This window comes from Myotis myotis, unplaced genomic scaffold (assembly GCF_014108235.1).
Source record: "Myotis myotis isolate mMyoMyo1 unplaced genomic scaffold, mMyoMyo1.p scaffold_m19_p_3, whole genome shotgun sequence".
Taxonomy (NCBI): domain Eukaryota; kingdom Metazoa; phylum Chordata; class Mammalia; order Chiroptera; family Vespertilionidae; genus Myotis; species Myotis myotis.
In genome coordinates this window covers 183,000,860-183,018,737 of record NW_023416335.1, presented here as the reverse complement: position 1 = coordinate 183,018,737, position 17,878 = coordinate 183,000,860, and the positions used below count along the sequence as shown (strand labels likewise).

The 17,878-nt window shown below is 36.0% G+C and overlaps 1 non-coding gene across 1 annotated transcript; it reads right to left on the bottom strand.

Annotated features, from left to right (window-relative positions):
* Positions 1-12,363: 12,363 nt before the first annotated feature.
* LOC118652216 lies at positions 12,364-12,467 on the bottom strand. Its single transcript, XR_004966483.1, has one exon. It is a non-coding gene; the product is annotated as a U6 spliceosomal RNA (small nuclear RNA).
* Positions 12,468-17,878: the final 5,411 nt, after the last annotated feature.

Below are 17,878 nucleotides of genomic sequence, written 5' to 3'. Positions count from 1 at the left end.
TTTGTTCTGTCACTCCAAACCCTACATCTGTTTTAACCTTCGTGCTTATTGCCAGTTTCTTTGCCATGATTTTCTGTTTGTCTCTTGACTGCTAAAGTACTCAAGTACTTACTCATGAAAACAATAGTTCCTGAGTTTTTGTATGCAACTTTTGGGAGATCATTTGGCTATGTATTAAAACGTTTGTGTAAACTTTCTTTTCTTGAATATCTTGTATTTAAGATATTTGTTATTCTACAGCCTTAAATATTGTGATGGAGAAACACAAGGCCCGCCTGCTTTCCCCTTTACAAGTGACAGTATATTTTGTCTGGCTTTCTTAAGAATTCTTTCTTCATTTCTGAAGTCTTTGAGAGGATATCTCAGGTTGATTCTGCTTGGTACTCAAGGTGTTCTTTCATTACATACATTCACATATTTGTTTACTTAATAAATTTTTTATTATAAATTTAAATTTTTTCTAATCCATTATTTTGCATGTCTTTTTGGGTCTCAGTAAAATTTTAGAAGACCTGATAATTATTCCGCTTTGGGGCTGGATACAGGATTTGTTGCCATCATGATTTTCTACCTCCAGAACTTGGCATTCTTCTTTGTCTCTGTAATCCCAATCCATAGTACAACCCCCACTCTCAAATCCTGCTCTTCCACAGCCTTATTGCAATTAGCTTAACCTCAGTCTAATTTCTTCTCTGGTGGTTCCTCACCCTAAGCCCTTTAACCTTTTTCCCGGTGCTTTTGGAAACTGCCATTTTTCTGGCAATCAATTTTCTCTTCCATCTCAGCCTTTTTTTTTTTTTTTTTCTTTAAATAGTCTACCATTTTCATTAAACTGGTACTTGTACTTCACCTGATTATACCACCTTTTGGGGACTGCTTACTACTCTCCGTGACCATTCTCTAATCTATAAAACCCATAACATTTGATGACAACTAACTGCCATTTACCAGCCTCATCTTAATCACTGATTCATGTGCTGCCTCCCCGATTTCTCAGCACCTTGAACAGCTAAATCATTGTGATCCTCTGTGTGATTCTGGGTAGCTTTTAGTGTGTCTGCAAATAATTTATTTAAGGCCAATGCCTGTCATTCCTGTGACCTTCTGTCTTTTAGTGGTTGTTCCTTCCTCTTCATATTAGTAACCCACATATTTGGCTACACGTCAAACTCATTATCATCCAAAAGTAATTTGAACAAGTTTTAACATCTGAAATTCTGGCCTCTTATGTTTCTGTCTTTGCCATTACTCTACCTCTACTGAGCTTCTCTCCATTTCATGTCCACCTCTAGACTTTGATTTCTCATTCATTTTCAAGAATGTCAGTTCCAATTATATTCATGTGTTTCACTACCCAGCTCGAGTTCCTTAAATTTCTATTTCAAATCCATTCTCACTTGCACCTTTGCTATTTTGATTACATCTCTTGCCCTTTCAATCATCAGTCTAGGAAAAACCAAACCACCTCTTTTCTCCTTCCAAGGTGCTGATGGTTGGTAGCAAACATCACCTAAGCAGGACATTTAGTTCTATCTCAAATTGCCTACGGCTGCTCTGCAATCCTTTTCCTCTTTCCCAATCCAATTCCTTGCCATTCCTGCTCCTTTTTCAATGCATACATTATACATTCTAACCTCTTCTGCTTTATTTATTTACTTTTTAATATATTTTTATTGATTTCAGAGAGGAAGGGAGAGGGAGAGAGAGATAGAAACATCAATGATGAGAGAGACTCATTGATTGGCTTCCCCTTGCATACTCCACACTGGGGATCAAGCCTGCAACCCAGGCATGTCCCCTAACAGGGAATAGAACTGTGACCTCCTGGTTCAGAGGTCAACGCTCAACCACTGAGCTCATCAGCTGGGCTCTTCCACTTTATTCAAGCACCTAAGCATAACCCACTTATTCACAGCTGATATCTTTCTAATTTCCTAGAAATAACTACTGCAGTGGGCTCTGTGTTTACTCACATCTCTGCCTTCTTTTATCTTTTTCCAAAATGAGTTACTTCTACTTCCTCTGATTTCTATTCCTTCAAATATTGCCTCAGTAATTTTAATTAATAATAATATTGTTAACTGCTAATTATCTAATCTTACCTTTGACTCATTTCTTTTTTCTCTTGATTCTCCTCAACCTATAAACATTTGAAATGCCATTTTGTTTGAAAAGAATACTTCTTTCCATAATCTTTCTTTTCTTTCATAACACTTGCTCTTTTTTATTCTTCTTGAAATTGTCATCTACATTTCCTGCTGCCACCATGAGAGAAACAGAATTCTGATGTGTGCAGATTGGATGAATTGTTGATGGTAGTTGCTTTGGAGTTCCGTTGTGCTTTATTAAGTCTCCAGCTATCTGGCTTTCATTCTTATGATGTTATTGCAACCGGACTCTTCATAGTTTTCATTAATCTCCTAATTTTCAAACATGATGATAAGATAATCTTGTTTTGCTATTGTAAGCTTGTTTTTCCTACCCTTACAAGTTCATGTCTGAATATAGAGTGTAATCACACATGGCAAAGATAGAAAAAGACGGTGTGCCTACTCAAGGAGAGTTAGTAAATATTATACTTGACTTCTCTGTGATGGTCACTTTAAAATACCTTTTTTCTTGAAACAGAAGAGTATGGGCCTAAGGATAGATATTAGTCAGGATGCCCCAGAAAAACAAAACCAAGGTGAAATTATAATTTATATTATAACATGTAATATAATATAAATTACATATAAAATTCTACAGTACACACACATGCATGGCTTATTATGAGGAATTGGCTCACATGATAATAGAGGTTGAAAAGTTTCATGATCTGCCTTCTATAGGCTGGACACTCAAGAAAGTCTAGGGTGTAAGTTCAGTTCAAGTCCGGAAAACTCATATCCCTTCTCAAAAATAGTTGGAGTGAACAAATTCTTTTCTCCTCCTTTTATTCTATTCAGGCTTCAGACTGATTAGATGAAGTTCCCCCACTCTGGGGAGGGCAGTGGGATTTCCTCAGTCTATGAAGTAAAATGTTAATCTCCTCCAGAAACACCCTCACAGACTCACTCTGAATATTTAACCCAATTATCTGGTCATCCCATGCCCTAGTCAACTTGATACTTTAAATGAACCATCACAGGGTAAAAGAGACCCGGGCTCAAGTTCCCAGCTTTGTCACTCACTATTCTTGACTTCAGCAAGCTACTCTTAGCTTCAGTTTTACAGCTTTCTCATCTGCCAAATGTTCCTGACATCCTTTCCCAGAGTGACTGTAAATATGAAATCACCGTGTAAAAATGCCTTGTTCACAGAGTGGGCACTGAGCAGAAGTTGTTTCCTTTTTTATCTTCTGCTCTTACCTCTCCCTTCAAAAAAGATTTGCTTCCCATGATAAATCTTATCATATTTTATCCACCCTACTTTTTAAGTAAACAATGAGTGACCAGTGAAGGGGATTCTACCATTTCCCTTGAGATAATGTTTCACAGATTAAAACATCTCATTGCCTTGGAATGTTTCCTGATCTTTGGCAGAAAGTAAATAGCCTCACTAGTCCCATATATAGAAAATTCTGATGAGCCTGGTCTGTGACTTGATAATTCTCCATCAGCCAAGGGAAAGGAAAAGTTAGGTTTCATTTTAAAATCACCTTCTTGAATCAGAATAGTTTAATTTTTTTAGTAGTTCTTTATTTTCATCATGAGAATTAGCTTGTTTTCCTAAGTGAATTTTAAATGCACATGCAAATTTGTGATCATTTTAAGTAATTTAAAAATGTCTCTTTCTCCTGATCTTTGTAGCACCATCTAAAGAGTATCTTACCTATTATTTACCCCTGGTTCATGATCTTCTATAAAACTAAACATTAGGAGCTTTATTCTGACTAAGAACTAACAGAAACCATTTCATTATATTATGATGTAAAGTAGTAAGATTTTGGTATAAAATGTTACATTTTTTACTATCATTTCTTGATCAGTATTCACTATTTTTCCTCATTAATCTAACTTACACTTTAAACAATTCTGACTTTATGGAGGTGTTTTTTTACTTTAAATAAGAGGACCTTAATGACAGCATTCTGCTCTGTCAGTTTCAATGTAGTTTCACCATATTTTCCTATCTTTAGGTCCTAAGATAAAATCTGCCATGAACTTAGGAGTAATCAAGCCCAGTGAAATGAGGTAATTATTTTGTGACTTTGATCAATGGAAATAAACACCCTGGGTAATTCAAGCCCCGTTTCCCACTTTTTCTTTAATAACATTTACTGAAAAGTCACAGTGGATTTTTAGGTAATTGTCTCAGTCTTTCTCCCTGTGCCTGAGTAAACACAGCTAATGGGGTCTGTTTTACATAATGAAATGTTATGGAAAATTCAAAACATAAGCCTGGCCGGGACTTTCAAAGGTCATCTGGAGCATCTCACTTCCTCTAGGCAGACTTCTTATAAATCTTTCTCTGGAAGAGAGTATCTAGGTTAAGATTTACAAATGACACATGGCTGAGTGATCTAGTAAATATGATAGTATCAAGGAATGGAATGTTTTACCTGCATTAGAAAGATGTAATTAATAGGAATACATAAATTTTGCATTGTACATCAAATATCAATTGCACATGTAGAAGCAATGGACCAGGAGTGAAGAGAAATAATAGGGTAGAGTGAAGAGAGATGGTGGCTGAGATCAAATTCTTGTGCTTGGCCATGTTCAGAGTATTCACTGTTGTACTGGGTCTTACACAACCTGAGGTAGCTGCTTGTGTTCCCAATCTAGGGGTCGGGGAAGAGATAAATAATCACCTACAGCTTTAGAGACAGACAGTTCACCAGGTACCTTATACTTAGCTTACAAGTTCAAATGACACTCTTTAATGGAATATGAACTGGAGGGCAGGACTTTTCTTTCACTTCTCTCCCCATATAAAAAAGTCTCTCTACAGAGAAGCAGAAGGGTTCAGAGATAAAATAACTTAGGACCAGAAGCATGTGCAGACAGATGAGTGAGAAAATCCCCAAGAAATCCAGAGAGTGGATAAAAAACAGTGCCTTGACCATCCCTCTGTAAACTGAGTGTATTTTGAGATTGTTTATTCTATTATTCTTATTGCTATTTTAACTGTGAGCAAAGGATTATCCTCCCCTCCACCTCCACCTAACATTTGGAAAGAAGTTGTGAAACTGTCTAAATCCACTCTTGATTACTGTTCCTTTGAATTCTGTGTTCCATCCACCCCACTTCAACTCTTGTGGGACCAGACCGCTGTTGATTTTACTCCCAATCTTGTCCTAAATTAATGAATAAGAGTTCCTAGTTGCAACTATTTCTATGCTGCTACCTGCATGAGAACATCTGTAGAACAGGAATAATCATGGGGTATTAAGCTTCATTTCTCTTAATGGACCTACCATCTACTTTTCTCTCTAACACCATTAAGGGACATTGTATGGTTACATCAGACTTGGTTGAATGGCTAAATTCAACAAGACAATGTTTTAGATCTTTTTCTTTTTTTACATCTCCACAGACTTGCTTTGACCCATTGTCCCTTGAGTCCTAGCCACTTGCTCAGTAGAGAGCTCCAGCTGTCTTCCTATTTGCCTTATCTACTAATGTTGCCACCTGTCATAGCTTCTGTGGGTGGCTTGTGAGCTCTGTTACAGCTTTTATCATTCCCACAAAGGTGGGAGCCATAGGGGCTGTGACACCCGAGTCTAACCTAACTGGATCCACAGAGACTGCCTTTTCACACCCACTGCCTCTTCACAGCACATCAATGCTGGGAGTGGGATCTTGCTTCCCAGAGTGGCCAGGTATACAAGAGGAAAACTCAGAGGAGGTAATGCTCCATGGAATGAATGGAACATGCACCAACATGTGCCAGGAAATTTGAAAGAATTATATTGAAATGCTATACTTTCTTCAAATCTGTGACCCTCTTTCCACCCCATCATGCTCAGCATATGATTTTTACCTTCTACATCATGGATAAAAATTGTTAAATTATTTTAGAATTTTCAGATTATCTGAGTACTTACTATTGGCACTTGCTTTTTAGTGTGTGCAATAAATAGGAGCTATATCAAAAGAGAAGCCCCTCAGTTTTCTATTACAAATTCTACAAACCTGGTTACATCTACTCGTATCCTGCTTTATGTCCCCTTACATCCTTCTAGTTGTATTCTTGGGAGGCTCTTGCAGTTAGATTGTAAAGCAACTCCTAGATGATAATATAATGAGGAAATCTTTCATTTTCCCTCAATTTAGTGAATCCTTATAATGCTATTTGTCTAGTGTCCCCTCTATAACAACCAATTCAGAAGTAGGCATTGTGAAATTATAACTCAGACTGCAGCAAGACCTCCACAATAATTTTCTGTGTATTTCAGGAACCATATGGTTTGGGTCTATTTGAACATATTTTCCTCCAGTTTGAAAATCATGGAAATTTACTCCTGGATTCAACCTAGCATGAATATTTTAATCTGAGTTAGAGCTGAGTACTTAAGTGCATATTTGAAATCTTGGATGATAAGTCCTCAGGGGTAACCTGTGTAAAACTAGGCACCCGCAATGTCCAGTCTTCAAATGGAGACACATTAAAACGAAGACCAAACTAATTTCAGAATCCTTGAAGAATATAAGTCTTCAAGGTAGATATTTTAAGGGAGCAGGTAACGTACTACACAAAGTAACTCTTTTTTTTAGACACCACCATATCACCGTCTTTAATTTTCACTCAAATGAACCAGTAAAAAAATCCCCCTCATTTTCCCTGGCCAACATTTGTTTCTGCATTTTTCACAAGTATGGACACATTATGGAACTCAAGCATCCAACGTTCAGAAGACTCATCATCCTCCCAACAGCACATCCTGACCTTGCAAAACAGAATTCCTTTCTCATTCTTAGTGCAACTATGTTAATAGGCAACTCTCCTGAATTTTGACAGATAAAGTCATCTCTACCTGGTTGCAGAAGCCACCAAGAGACTGATACCAGGTGCAGAGACATAATAGCATTCAGAAAGAATAGATAGCCTCCATGTGAATTTCCTAACTGGTGGTGGTGTAGCTTGGGAGGTGAACCAGACATTGATATAGACTTTGGGGTACAAGATTGTATCATAGATTAATACCTATAAAGGGAAAAGAAAAAAAGTACGATTGGGCAGAGCAGTTGGAACTCTGATGCAGGCCCAACAAGAACTCTACCAACCTAGGGAGGAACCCTGGAATGAGTTGCCTGTTAGGGTATGCCTGAAATGACAGGTCCCACTCAACCTCACTCAGTCACCACAGGTGGGAAATCCTGCAAAGAACATGACCTAGACAAAGGCAGCCCTTCAACCAAGGCTGTCTCCAAAGGAGTTGTAACTGGAGACAGCTGCCCATACTCTCTCCAACAGAGCAACTTAAGGATTTACTTGAAAGAATCCGGCAGTACATTTGGTCTACCACAGTCCACCCTTTGTGCAATATAAATCTTCTCCATATAAGTTCAGGGAGCAGCTCTTCCAGAATTCCAGTGGATAACTCTTTCAAGAATAAATATAAAGGAAGGAGGTAGTGAGACAAACCACTGTCTTTGCTGCTACATTTGATTTCAGGGCTGCTTTCTATATTTATTGTCTTACTCATTCATTACTAATTCTACATTTTCCTCACCATCAGCTTGTCCTTGATAGCTTACTTGGTGGCATGACCCAGACCATACTAATCTCTGGGGCCTGAACTTCATGTCACTATGTCTTTCTTAGGCCAGGTTCACTGTATTTGTCTATTTACATGCACAATTGGGCAAAGAAGTATAAAGAAGTGCCACATGGATCATCTAGATTACACACATCCTCCTCCCTGCCTTCACTGTATCGCAGCACTCTTTCTCCCCCTAATGAACAGGATCAATTACCCCTGCCAATCAGGACACCTCCATGTCCTGATTTTATTGACTTTTTCCTTCAATGTACCTGAACATTTGGCCAGAAAATTCATCGTTGTTTATATATATAAAATATAATATATATGAACATCTATATTATAATATATATTATAACCAGATTTGCTGCCTCTTCCACTGGTAGCTTTCCAATTCACCACCAATGACAATTCTAACAATTGGATGCCTACTTTGGGCAAGGGGCTATGTTCCTTCTGCCATCCGACTCCTCAATGTCAGCTCCCAAATCCCATCTTATTGCTTGCTTGCTGGACCACTACCAATACCAATGTTCACAGGTTGGGGGTCTCTGGAAGCAGACACTGAGATGGAGGTCAAAAGCAAGTTGTTCATTAGGAATCAATACTTGTGAAGGGAAGGGGGAAGAAGCCATATTTGCCAGAGGAAGAAGTTACATTGCAAGATAGAGCTGATGTAATCTTAACAACTCTGCAGGGAGCACTTGAGTGAGTATAGCCCATCATAATATACCATCTTTGGGTCAAAATAGCTTTCTTTCTTTCTTTTTAAAAATCCCTGTTGTTGAGAGTATTAAATATGTCCCCTTTTCTCCACATTGACCTCTTGTAGCCCAACCCTGCCCCCTACCCCCAGCCTTAAATAGCTTTCCTTTATACCATTACCTCGCTTAGTCTCCAGCCTGTCCCCTCAATCACATGACTTTAGACTAGGAGGCCCTTCCCCTGTGGCCAACCAGAAAGGATCTGAAAGCTGTGGATGGAGTCTCACCACACTCCCTTCAGCTGGTCAGTAAGTTTTTGAAGGGGGTTGGTGGTACATATCCGCTTCTATGGCAGCTATGCCTGGCAGAGAAAGGTTTCTGTTGACAAGGAAGAAAAGGGAATATTTGGTGAAGATGGTGAAGATAGTGAAGATGGGAATTTTTTCCCCACAAATTCAAAGCTCAAGACCATAAAATCAAGGTCTAAGAGAAGTAATAGGGTGGAAATTTGAGTGAGGGGAAAGGAAATCCAGAACCAATGAGCATTAAAACACTGGAGAAGAAAAATAAGAGAGGTTTACACTTTGGAGGTTGATGAGCAAAACAAGTATGGGAGCATTGCCTGCTGTGCCTCTAAGCCAGGGGTGGGCAAACTTTTTGACTCGAGGGCCACAATGGGTTCTTAAACTGGACTGGAGGGCCGGAACAAAAGCATGGATGGAGTGTTTGTGTGAACTAATATAAATTCAAAGTAAACATCATTACATAAAAGGGTACGGTCTTTTTTTTTTTTTAGTTTTATTCATTTCAAACGGGCCGGATCCGGCCTGCGGGCCGTAGTTTGCCCACGGCATCTGGCCTCACTGGTTTTAGTTGCAGTCTTAAAGGAAGGTGTGGCAGTTGTTTGTGGAGTTGCACCTTCTATTTCCCCCCTGATTGGGAAAAGTAAGTGGTGGCAATGAGTAGCTGCAAATGAGCCAATGATTCCTGGTCCTGCATGATATTTTAAACTCAGGTCTGGGTGCTAATGTTTCTGTGTCCATATTTTAATCCTCTTAGCTGACTTAGAAAGACTTAAGTCTGAGACTTAACAGAGCCTGTCAGAGCAGATGGGATAATGTAGAAAAGGTTTGCCATTCTCAAATACAAGATATGCCAGTTCTCTAGACTCTTAATTTTGACACAGGGATTAACAGCTCTTACTTAGGTCAGCAACTAATTCATCAGAATTAAGATGAATGAACAGGTGCACTTTTCTGTGTAATAGAAATGTTGGTAATAAAACTGTTTGCATGCACTCACCAGAAACTGAGACCACTTGACTATTTGACTATTTGCCACGAAGCTTCTGGCCTGAAAAGGGTTTTCCTTCCTTCTTTAAAATCTTAGGATATAAAATATTATATATACCTATTTATATACTTCTAAAAGTAAAACAGTATTGTGTTCTATAAATTTCCATTTTTAAATTAACAACATATAATTTATGACTTCCTATGTCAATAAATTATATCTAAATTATCATTTTTAATGTTTTTGTCATAATTCATTTAACAAATCCTCTGCATTTGTGCAGTTATTTTAGTTTTTAATTCTGTATTTTTAAAAAAATTTTTTGGTGAATCTCCTAATTCCTCTTATGCTTAGGGACCTACACAGTAATTTATTTCCATTAAATTCCTAGAAGTTGAGTAATTGAGTCAAAACATCTAAATACATTTTAAGTTAGAGATTTACTCTCCAAGAAAGCAATGTGAATTTATCACTAAGAAAAGGACATGTAAGAATATCTCACCACTATTGCATTTAATCATTTGTTCATCTTTGTCAATCTCACAGTGGAAAATTATATCACCTTTTAAAGTGTATTCTTTTATTATTAACAAATTTGGCTATTTTGCCATGAGTTTATTGGAGATTTCATTTATTTGTGAAGTTGTTCATTTATTCATGAAGTTGCTTCCTCATGTGCTTAGCCCATTTCTCTCTATATATGTTTGTCCTTTTTTTTTTTTTTTAAGCATTTATATATCAAGGACATTTTCTCTTATATCTTTTTTCAATATTTTTTTTTAATGTAAAAGCTTATATTTTAGGTCAACCTTTTAGAAATTGAATGTTTCAAATTCAAACCAAGTTTTCTTTCTTGTTCTTAGCTATATCCTCATGCTTAAAAAGACTTGCCATGTTTTAACGTAAGTACTCAGTTATATTTTCTTCTAGTACTTTTATAGTCATTTCTTCATAGTAAAAATTTTAATACATATGAAGTTTATGTTAGTGCCAGATTTCAAGAAAATGTTGGATGCTGGGGTCCAACCCCAGCGGGTCCAAGGGTTTCCAAAGGCGTGGATGGAGTCGGCGAAGAAGGAATGACACGAAGACAGTGTTCAGTTGATCAGCAGCCTAGCCAGGATCTCCAGCCAGGGTCTCCAGCCAAGTTCTGGTCTGGATCTCCAGAGAGGTTCTGCTTAGGATCTCCAGCCAGGTTCTGTGTTCATGTTCTCTTGCTAGGTTCTCCAGGTTCTCCAGCCAGGTTCTGTAGCCATGTTCCCTCGCTAGGTTCTCCAGCCAGGTTCTGCCCAGGTTCTCCAGCCAGGTTCAGTCACCAGGCTCTAGTCAGGTTCTCTTGCCAATTTCTGTAGTCAGGTTCAGTCCAGGATCTTTTGCCATGTTCTCTCCAGCGAAGTTCTTCTGTCTCTAGATTCTGTGTAGGTTCTGTGTCTAGGTTCTGAGTTCTAAGTTCTGTGTCTTGCTGTCTTGTTACATCTGTATTTATACCAGTTGATTCAATCCTATCAATCTCTATTACAAAGGTTAGGGCGTTTCTATCTCCATTCCAGGGAGTAAAGATTATGTAGCTTAAGCATGATTATTCATAGTTAAAGTGATTAATTACCCGCCTGGCACTTAGTTAAGAGGTTTTATTCCCTCCTTAACTTCAGGGGAAAATCCCTACCTGGGGAAACAACCTTTCTTAGAGAGGTGACCTTGGTTAAAACACATAGTGCCAAGAAGGTGAGCAAACATATTAAGAACAGTATGCCATGTATGCCAGGTCCCTTGAAACAACAAGCATGGACCGGCTCCCAGCAGTTGGATGTACTTGTTTTTCAATTAGGGAGGCACTTGACACAGTAGCATTTTATGAAGAATTTATTCTTTCTCATTGATATATACTTAGTATGATGCTGGCCTTTGAATACTCATATTAATCTGTATATATATTCCACCCTTACAATCATACTTCTTTAATTTTTATAGCTGTATGGTAATTTAATATCGTAGACAATGTTTTTTAATGCATTTTTTCATATTAAGTATCTAATTAAATTTACAAAAAGTTTGAAATTTTTGAAAATTATAACTAAAAGTAGCTTAAGCAAAAAATGTAAGCTCTTGAATCCAAGAAAGGTTTTGAAGGTTTACTTTGAGAAAAACATTAAGACAGCTAGACCTTAATGACAAGGGAAACTGGAGAGAAATGCTGGTAATGCTTTCCCTCCAACTCATGGTTCTGCCTCGCTAGACACATTTGACTTACTCTGTCTCTATTCTTATTCTCATGGTGGGAAACATGGAAGTTAGTAGCTCAAGACTTTTAAGGTCTCTCAATTTTTATCTCTGGGTTATGGGAATATTCTGAAAAAGGACACATGTAGTCAGCTTACATTAGGCATCCACTATTTTATTTAATTTAATTTTATTATATTTTATTTTATTTTATATTTTATATATATATATATATTTAAATATATTTTATTGATTTTTTACAGAGAGGAAGGGAGAGAGATAGAGAGTCAGAAACATCGATGAGAGAGAAACATCGATCAGCCGCCTCCTGCACATCCCCCACCGGGGATGTGCCCGCAACCCAGGTACATGCCCTTGACCGGAACCGAACCTGGGACCCTTCAGTCCGCAGGCCGACGCTCTAGCCACTGAGCCAAATCGGTTTCGGCTATATTTTATATTTTTTAGCGCTTCGCGAATTTGGGTGTCATCCTTGCACAGGGGCCATGCTAATCTTCTCTGTATCATTCCAATTTTAGTATATGTGCTGAAGCAAGCACAGGCATCCACTATTTTATATGGTCCATGCAGGAAGTACCTGGGAAGACTAGTACTCTTTGCAGGAAATTTTGTAATGATTACTGGAATGCATTAGTAGATTTGCAAATTATGCACAAATTGTTTTTGAAGTTATGGATAAATTGTGTTTGATGAATATTTTAACAAAGAGAATGCAAAATGATAATGGTTTGGTTTTCTCTTGTTTTAATGATGTAATGAATATTGGTTTGCTGTTGGAAAAGTAGATCTACATGAAAGGCTTAAATGTCTGAAGTACATGCTTAGTATTCGTTATAAAGAATATTTTTTGAGCCTGGCTGGCATGGCTCAATGATTGAGTGTCGACCCATGAACCAGGAGGTCACAGTTCACAGGGTTGTGGGCTTGATTCCCAGTGTGGGGCGTGCAAAGGACAGCTGATTGATGATTTTCTCTCATCATTGATGTTTCTCTCTCTCTCTCCCTCTTCCTTCCTCTCTGAAATACATCATTAAAAATATATTTTTAAAAAGAATATTTTTGAATTGTGTGGATTTAGTTTGAAATCCAGAAGTTTTTTATGATAATGGGCAACCATGACCTGGCCACATCAGTAGGCCTCCAAATTCTACTTGTAGTAGAGAAAACACCCCCTACATATAAAACTGGAATATAGGAGGAGAAAATAAGTGGTTCTTTTAGTATTTTATTAATTATTATTATTTAATATAACAAGCGAGAAAATTCAATTTTATTTAAATTATCCCAAAGAGTTAGCTTTAATCCTGACTCCCATTTTACTACCTATTCCATGAACTGTTTACCTTCAGCAAGTCCCTTTATGTAGCTCTCATTTATTCACAGTCTGTTTTTATCTTTTCCCTTAAATTGTTGATCTCATGTCCTAACCTGTCAGCTTCATTAGGTCACAAAAGAGAAGTTCCTAATTTTAAGCTCAAATTGTCAGTTCTTGTATGGATTAGGCTTTTGGTGTCTAAAGGAATCTTTGATAACCCAAGAGTACAAAATTTTCTCATAGAAATTTTTATAGTTTTAGGTTTTACATTTAAGTCTATGATCCATTTTGAGTTCATGTTCTGATGGTGCTAGATATGAATCAAAGTTCATTTTCTTGCATATGGATTTTCAAATGTTGCTTATTTGTTGAAAAATCTAATTGCCTTTGCATCTTTGTTAAAAAACATTTGTTTATAAAAGTATGGGTCTATTTATGGGCAGTCTGTTCTGCTCCATTGATATATTTGTCTACTTGATGCCAATGCCATACTTAAATTACTGTATCTTTGATTATCATAGCTTCATAATAAGTTTTGAAATAAGGTAGTATGAGTGCTTCAATTTGGTTCTTTTTCAAGTTGTTTTGGCTATTTCATGTTCTTTATATTTCTATGTAAGTTTTATAATGTTTGTTAAATCCCAGCTTAAAAAAAAAAAAAAAAAAAGGAAAAAAAAAATCAAAGGAAAAATTTTGTTGAGATTTTGATATGATTGTGAATTATAGATCAATTTCAGGGGACCTGACATATTAGTGTTAAACCTTTTGACTCATGAATGAGGTATCTATCTTTACTTTCATCCAGAAATATGTACATATTTTAGTTTTTAGTGTCCAAGAGTTAATGTCTACGCATTTTTTAAAAAATCTGTAACAAATACCATTAAAGAAAATACGGTCATAACACCAATATCAAAACCTTAACTCTTCTTCCATAATTCTCTAAAAATATATCTATTTGGCTGAAATGCATGCTTAGTTTTTTGGAGGTATTTCTACTGTTTTTAAAAGTATTTCTGTCAATATGTTTTTGTCCTAACATATTAACCATTTTCTTATCCTTAAATTCTATAGCATTTCACACAGACCATTTCTTGAGAATTGTAACACACTAACTATACACTTCTAATTTATCTTTACATCACATATTGAATGAAGTTAAATTCAAGAACCTGGTAGTTAAATAGTTTAACAATTTTTTCAGCTTCACAGCTAGTCATCAACCAAAGCAAGTGTAGAAGTATGATATCTTTGAATTGTAGGGACCCATGACTATATTCTAGGAAATTAGCTTTTATTTCCCCCCTTACTTTTTAAGAACCATAAAATTGGGCTTTAAACAATGTTCTATGTACATATAATCAGTATTCTAGAAAATATAACAACATTTCTAAATATCGTATCAATACTTCATTTCAAGTATAATTGTCAAAAGGCACAGGAACCTGTCTTTGTAGCCCAAATCTTATAACTCTTTAGATCTGTGTGCTCTTTGCACTCTAGCACTGAAATAAATGAAGCATATTTCTCTATATGCTTTGCAGTTCCAGCATTATAAAGGAAAACTTTTTCTCAGTGGTTCTCAGAGGTTGTCACTTAAAAAGCCTGTAAAAATTAGCATCTTATTTATCAAAGAGTAAAGCCTCAGGTTAAAGCCCAAGGTGGTTCTGAAGGGATTGATATAAATTGTGTAATCATCCCACAACATTTGTTCCTCCCCACCCCCGATAAATAAGATAAATTGAAATGGATTCTAACTAGTGGTTGATTCATTTAAACTAGGTAAATACCATAGATTTCAAGGGATTTCAACACATATTTGTAGCATTGAGCTTCTTCAGAGGTATAGTTTCAGCAATTAAATGCAGTTGAATATTTTAATAGGCCTTATATTTCTAATATTATACCATTATGCATTGGTATAGATTAAATTCTCCTCACCAGAAATGCTTTCTATTGTATAAATTTTAAGGTAAATACCATTTTAGGTTGCAGCATCTTCTGATGATTTTGAAGGCAATATAGATCTCATCTTTAATGCAGAAAACGACTGTTACTATGAATTGACTAAGCTTTTTGTTGTCAAAGTTATTGCTATTTTTACACCACCTTGGTATGCCAGTAAATGTTTTTCACTTCATTATCAAGCCCAGGCCTTTATAATATCGCCTAATACAGGATGAAAATATTTGTCCACTTTTGGTTTGGATGGTTTTCAGCATGAATGATTGTGGGGAATCAAATGTAGTTGTAAAAGGTGTTTTCACTGATGAACAAGACTGAAGTCTATTTAAAGATGAATTAAAATTTATCAAGTATTTTAAAAATATGAAATAATGTTTTCAGCATTCATCTTATTTTGGACTTAAGGATTTACTAAGTTGGATGGTTTTTATGTTGCTTTTACTAAGTTAGAAATAAATGTTTTAAATATATGGCATAAAAGTTACCTCTAAAAGACCTAACTGACCTATTATTAAAGAAACTTATTTTTAATAATTAGACACTGCATTTGTTTACATGGATACTTCAGAGTTCCTCTGAAAAACTAAATTCCCACATTCTTGCTTTCCTAAAAACACTGATGGACTTGTTCTAGCCAGCCTTGAGTTTCTTTCTAAATTGCTTTCAGGGCAAATGACTTGAATCACTGTGTGTTGTTCAGGTTGATAGTATATGATGATTTAACTCTCAGAACTCCAGTGCTGTGTACTTTGGCTCTACTCCAAGTCACCATGAGATACACATAGGGCATACTTTGTCTTTGCTGAAATCATGAAAACACTGCAATTTCAGATTATGTCCTGTATGCTCCAAAATAATAAACCGCCCTATCTATTACCTTTACTCATGAGCCAATAAAGTGCTCCCCATGGTTCCTTTAAAACTAAATTGGGAATGTGTCCTATCAGTGAATATTCATATTAATGTGTGGATTTGTGTCCTGTTGTTACATTCATTTTAAAAGTGGATTTTCACAGAGAACTAGCAATGTTTCTATGTGAAATTTAGCTCTAATTTCATGTTGATAATTCTTCCTGCCTCTATTTTTTTCTTTGAGCGTGTAAAATTGAACACACAATTACTTATTTGTACTCAAGTTAATAAGTAGAGTTTCAAGCCAATAGCTTCCAGTATAAGTAAAACAGTCTCTTTTGTGAGCATTTGAAGCCAAATTACATGAAAAGTAAAATTTAAGATTAACCAATGTTTGGAAGCACTTTTAAAAGAATCTCACAGCTACATTTACAACTATGGAGTTTAAACCAAAGGATATTCTTTGCTGGAGGAGATTTGGGAGATAAGAATACATAAAGCATCAGTGGCAAATCAGTTTAACATAAAGTTTCAAAATGTTTAAATTCAGTGTAATGGATTTTTTTAGTCTACAGAATACCAAATAGTCTAAAAAATTATTTCATGATACTTCCCCAATGTTTCAGTAGTGAAACAACCAGGGAATAAGAAATTGTTACGTTTGAAATTTAAAAAATTGAACTGAATATATTAGCAATTGGAACAAAATAAATAGATAAATATTTCTGTTTTTTTAAGTTTTAAAAGTTTATTTGAGCAAGAATCAATTTGAACTGGAAATGATTAGAAGTGTTCCCAAGGTAAGTATTTCTAATTTTCTATTTAGAATTGCTTATATATACTTAACAACATTTTATAGCTATAATACTTAATCTATTTTGGATTTCATATTTTAAAACTATCCTAACATCATTAGGCATATGTAGATATTTGTGTGTGTGTGTGTGTGTGTGTGTGTGTGTGTGTGTGTAACATAGATATCAGATATCTCTTAATTGCTTATTTCAAAAATTAACTCAAAAAAACTTAAAATATAATGTGTTTTAAAATATGTGTTTTGATGAATAATAACCTATGCATTTGTATATGTTTATATACATGTAATATACATGCTTTGTTTCAGAGGATTTTCTAATAATGCGAATTTTGTAATCAAAGAAAACATGATAATTTCAAGAGAAACATCAAAAGTGCTTTATTCAAAGTAATGTCCATCGCTAGCTACTCATTTCCCCCATCTTTCAGATAATTTGTAGATACCATCCCAATAGAACTTTTCTTGTTTTGAGGCAAACCATTCAGAGACCCAATTTTCCACTTCTGCATACGTTTGAAGTGCTGCTCAGAAAGTGCGTGTGCCATCGATCAGAACAAGTGGTGATCTGAAAGAGCAAGGTCTGGTGAATACAGTGGCTGGGTTAATACTTCCTAGGAAAGATCTTTTAACATGTCTTTAACTGGTTTTGAAGTGTGTGATGGTGCCTTATCATGAAGTAAAATTACTTAGCTGTGTCTTCTGGCCCATTCTGGTCATTTCACGATGAAAACGTGGTTCAAATTGATTATTTGTTGTCGGTAGCAATCAATATTAATGGTTTCACCTGGTTTTAGAAGCTCATATTACACCACACCTTTCTGATCCCACCAAACGCAAAGCATTGTCTTCTTTCCAAAGTGATTTGGCCTTGCAGTTGATGTTGATGGTTGACTTGGATCAACCCATGATTTTGTTCATTTGGGATTCTCAAAATAAATCCACTTTTCATCGCCAGTCACAGTTCAATGCAAAAAAATACTTTCTTTTGTGCCGTTGAAGCA